Raw genomic sequence first — 5,821 nt, 5'->3', positions numbered from 1 at the left:
GATTCCTTTAGTTGGCTCCCTTGTCTTAATACCCTGCAAAATCACAGTCCCTTTGAGAAAGGATCTGATATGCTGTTACTAGTCCTACATTCCAGATGCTGATATATGCAAACAGCAGGCTGTCTGTTTAGATCTCTGAATATTCCCTCTCCTGAATTACCCAGCACTGTGCTATCCACTGTAGAAAAACTGACCCCAAGTTATTCTTCCTTCTTGTCAACTGCTTCCCCCAGGCTACCCTCCCTTTCCTATTTCCATGTCCTTCTTATATGTACCAATAAGGCAGGATTCCTCCCAGGGCCTGCAGCTGGGTCCACCCTGTACCTCTCCTGACCCAGTGTACCTTGTCCACTTGTAGTTAACAAGAACATGTTGGCCCTGTCCTAAGAACAGTCATCCAACCAACCTGCTGGGAAAAATGTGATTCTCAGAAGGAAGTAAGAAGTCTGAACTTTGAGATCAAGGCAGTTTGTACATATATGACTCTACATAGCCCTCCATACCCACACTGGTTTCCCTGTTAAAGATAGACAATTGTCTATTTCCCTAATTTTGAGTTATTAACGGAGTTTGAAAGAGTATGGCATCGGTTGGAATAATTAGTTATGTTGGCTGAACTTTCAAGAGAGTATAAGATTTTGCATTTTGGTATAATAATGGCTAATGCCCAATTATTATATGCTAGGCACTATATTAAGTGCTTCCTATAAATTAACTCATTTTATCCTCACAACTACCCAATGAAGTAGGTACTGTTATTTTTTTTAAATTTTTATTTACTTATTTTTAATTCCAGTATAACTAACATACAGTGTTATCTTAGTTTCAGTTGTATACTATAGTGATTCACAGTTCTATACATTAGTCAGTGCTCATCACGATAAGTGTTTTCTTAATCCCCCTCACCTATTTCACCCCCACCCCCGGCCACCAGTTTGTTCTCTATAAAGGGTCTGTTTTCTGTTTGTCTCTTTTTTTTTTCTTTTTTTTCTTTTGTTTCTTAAATTCACATATGAGTGAAATCATGTGGTATTTGTCTTCCTATGGCTGACTTATTTCACTTAGCATTATACTCTAGATCCATCCATGTTGTTGTAAATGGCAAGATTTCATTCTTTTTTATGGCAGAGTAATATTCCTGTGTGTGTGAGTGTGTGTGTGTGTGTGTGTGTGTGTGTGTCTATACCACATCTTCTTTATCCATTCATCTATGGATGGACACTGGGGTTGCTTCCATATCAGTAAATAATGCTGAAATAAACATAGGGGTGGATATATATGTCTTTCCGAATTAGAGTTTCTCTTTTCTTTGAGTAAATACCCCATAGTGGAATTACTGGATTATACTGTTATTATCCCTACTTCACAAAGGAGAAAATTAAAGCACAGTGAGGTCGAAAAACTTACCCAGTTTACACAGCTAGTAAAACTAGATGTTAAATTCAAGCAGTCCTAGAAGACTACTATGTGATATTGCCTTTGGGAAACTAAAACAGATAAGGGATGGGGTCTTTAGCTCCTCCTTCAAAATGGACATTATAGTTCTTAAAATAAGAAAAGTTCAGACTGATTGGTCTCAGTAAATCAAGAACTCCTAATACATTTGGCTCTATCTCCATAATACATTTGCTAATATAAACAGGAAAGCAGCCAATTACTAGGAAAGTGTGTTTTGTATTTATTAAACAATACTATAAAATTCTGATGAAACCCCTATTGTAATTCAGACTTGAGGGGTTTTTTTGTTGGTGTTCAGAAACTGGTCCAGCTGTTCCTCCAGCTGCCTGGTTATTCGGCAGGGACAAAATCAGTGAATCAGTTCAAATTCTAAATTTTGAAAAGGACAATGCATTTCCTTTTGTCTTCATGAGATACCTACATTTAAATTACAATGCCAAAGCAACCAGGCGTTGTGTGAGCAAATTTACATAATTGGTGTCAAGGGTCTAAAGCAGACGCAGAGGGGGCTAGAAATTGATGGAACTGATAGGGCTCATTATTCTATCCATCTTCGTGTTTTTTAAGCCCTTTAAAATGGAGACATTAAATTGCTGTGCATATCTCCTTTAAGTCTAGCTATATTATTAGGGAGTAATTAGGTTAAAGAAAGAAAATGCAACCGTAAGATTTTGCATGTTTAGATCTATGCCTTTTTGTTTAGAACTTGTATGGTAAAACATGTTCCCGTCGCTGCAAAGATTTCATTCCATTCAGCATTTCTTTGTGACCCATTTGCTCACGAAGGCTGCTGCATCTGTTGTACTAAACAGCCAGTTCAACCACCGGAAGGGTAATCTGGATAATTCAAACTAAATTTTAAGGAGCCGCACATCTGCAGTAAATGTGGCCTATGTCCTTCATAGATTTTAGCTATTCTTTGTGGAGAAGAACATGTCTTAATCAGGGATAATTGCTTGCAAGGAACAGAAACCCACATAAACTTGCTGAAGCACAAAGGGGGTGAGGCTTATTAAAAAGATACAGGAGTATCTTATGGAACCAAAGTCACAAGATCGCTAGATTGTGACATGGGACTTAAGATGCCAAGGCATTTGACTTGGAACTTGAAAGTCAGGACCTAAAGGTATTTTCTTCACCTCCTCTAGGCTCAGTAATATCTTTTTTTTTTTTTTAATTCTGAAGGTCAGCTTTCTCTGCTTCAGCATCGCCTTCATAAAAAATGACAATCCAGCCCCAGCACTTAATCACCTACCAGGTCCAGTGCCCAAAACAAACAAACTGGAGACTCTGTATCCCAATTCCAAATATCCAGAAGAATGTAATTAGCCCAACTTAAATCATGTGTCTACCTTTTGTCCAATCAACTTTGAATAGAGGACACTCATATGGACACTAACTTGCTCTGTCCTGTTTAGTAAGTGAGGCCAGTAGGCATTTGAACAAGGATTCATTACAACACATTGTTGTCATTCTTTGGAATTAAATGGTGGTGAACTGGAAACGAGTTAGCGTTTAAACCTTCTTGGATCCACTTTTTATCCATCTCTGCATCTCAAATCCACCCTTGTCTCTACTGATAACCCTAGACACTTGATTTTACCACTTCTGCATCTGCCAAAATCACCAACAAAGAGTTGACAAGCTGATTGCGAGCATTTGTCAGGTTGTACAACTGATGCTAACTCTCTTTCTCGTGGAGAATTTCCTGGAAATTTTATTTTCATGCTTCAGGAAATTTCACAAGTGATGCCTGCAAATATTTCCAGACTTGCCCTCGAGTGGCAAGGTGCTCAGTTCTCAAAAATAGTATCAGGAAAGCCAATGTGCACCTTTTCGTTAGAACTCCCAAATAAATGCTATCCACTGTGAAGATGTATAAAAGGAAAATATAAAGTGAAACCCTTGTTAATTAACACATTATAATTTTGACTTCCAGGCTGGAAATGAGTACCTTCATTAAAATACAGCTATATCATTGTCAATTCCAACTGACATTTCAGGAAAGAAGTGATGATCCATCTAATGGCCAAATTCAGCCATGATAATCCCATGCTACTGTCATTTAGCCCAGATCAAGGCTCCTTTCCATGTTACTAAGAAGGAGAAAGTGCTTTATCTTCTTAATTTTTAAAAATTTAGTTTAACTGTTAATTTTCACAATCTAGAGTTTTCCCTTGATATAGAAGAAAAGAAAATTCCATATTAAATAACTTTTTTTAACCCACTCAGTAAGAACTTCAAATTTTAGGAGCTGAAGATAGAGATGATTTCCAAATTGCATCTGTGCAGAAAATGCTGACTTTGGGTAATAGTCTAGGAATAACTATAACCATTTTTCCCCCTTCTTATGTTTTCCAAATGAGTCTTAAAGGACCCTCTGCGTTCAAATAGTATGTCATGAAATGGAAAAGATAAAACACAGAAATTGGATATTGCTGTCTATTCTTGATGAATCCAGCTTAGTGTTATCTGGTGTGAGGCCAGAATAGCCGCTCTAAAATAGGAGTGAGTTGTAAGCCATGACAGCCATTTCCAGTGTGCTGTGCTATTTCTCTGTTATGTGTGTGGCACATCTCCCTGGGTGGAAGAAATGTTGCTTTGTCTTTGAGAATGTCTGATCCAGTGGTTCTTAATCTTGTTTGCAAATTAGAATTACCCAGGAACTTTTTTTAAAAATACCAATGTATGGAGTCTACCAAGTAAACGTGAATCTTGGAGAACCAGGGTAGGGTATCAGTGTTTTTAGAGAGCTCTCGAGGGGATCTAGATGTGTCACCAGAGTTGAGAATGCCTGGATTAGACTTTATGAAGATAATCTGACCACTCCTTTTTGCCCTATGGACCAGTGTTCCTCAACTTTAATTCATTATCACCTCCTAATGAGCCCTTTGAGATTTTTTTCCCCTAGTTGCCCCTTCATTAAAATTTAATACCACACATATATTGTATACCTGTTGTGTACTGTATGTATATCTGTACTTTATACATTAAAAAGTAAGGTTCTTTTGCCCCCCAGAATGAATATTTGTCCTTTTGGGGTGATATTATTCCTATTGAGAATGGATGTGGTAGACTGAACCAATCTATTGATCTAGATGGGCTGGGTTGTGCTGCAGTGACAAACAACCCAAAATTTCAGTGGTTTAAAACAGCATAAGTTCACATCTTGCTTACCCAACATGTACATTCGAAATTAGCAAAAGAGTCCTGCTTGCCAGATTTCCAGAGTGCCTTCTGTCTGGAGTTTTACTGGTTACTATGGCAGAGGAAAAAGGAAACATAAAGAAGGATGCCCTGGCTCTTAAAACTGATGCCAGGGGAACTTCCAAAACTTCCATTCAGATTTCAATGGCCAGAGCAAATCACATGGTGACACCTGAGTTCGATAGGACAGGTAAGTGTGATCCTCCCACAAGAAGGGAAACTAGATATTGATGAATAATCCACCAAGTAGGCAGTCTTCTCAGACATTAAGAGAGAGAGCGAGAAAAGGAAGGAAAGAAAGAAAAGAGAGGAAAGGGAGGAAAAGAAGGAAAAGAAGGAAGGGAGGAAGGAAGGAAGGAAACAAAAGGCACATATGCTCCTATTGATCACTAAGAGTATCTTTCCTGGCTACTGTGCTCCTGGATCCAGGGCAAGAGAGGACATGACATACTACTGGCAATGCTACTCAATTCTTGATTTTTATGCCTATCTTTTACTTGAATTAAGGTGAAATTAAGAGAATTCAGCAGGCATTCTTTACTACTTTTTTTCATGGTTCTACTAACCCCGTACCAATAAGCATGGCATCCCACTTACATCATTAACAAGAATCCTTTTAGTGGACTCTCCAAATAGTCTCTTGGAGCATGTTAGGTTTTCCTTGTTGGCTTTTGATAGGTTTCATGTTTCCAGTTTGATGTTTGGGAGTATTTGCTAACTACATTATATACCCTGTACAAAACTTATTTTAACTTCAAACACAGAAAATGCAGGTCAACATCCTGTATCTTTTGTTTATCAATAAAATTTCTACCAGACTGTGAAAGATTTCCAAACCTGGTGAAGGAAGTGGTCAGGATTTCCCATTACAAACCATGATAATTGGACATATTGCCACGTGCTCTAATCTCGAATGAAGTCTGGATACGGTGTACAAAAAAAAAAAAGTAACTTCATAGTTGAAGCCGGGCATCATTTAGCCAGGCTATATCATTTAGAAATAACAAGGGGGCCATAAAAGAAATAATGCTTGTGGAAAGCAAGAATTTCAAGTTGAATTGACATTATGACTCAAAATATTTAATATGATGCTTCTCTTGTTTCTTGTTGCAGTTAGACATATCGGCTCTCATTGGTTAACAAAAGTCACACCAGC

The sequence above is a fragment of the Lynx canadensis genome, chromosome B3 (assembly GCF_007474595.2).
Source record: "Lynx canadensis isolate LIC74 chromosome B3, mLynCan4.pri.v2, whole genome shotgun sequence".
Taxonomy (NCBI): Eukaryota; Metazoa; Chordata; class Mammalia; order Carnivora; family Felidae; genus Lynx; species Lynx canadensis.
The sequence above is the reverse complement of the archived record's forward strand: the minus strand, read 5'-3'. Positions refer to the sequence as shown.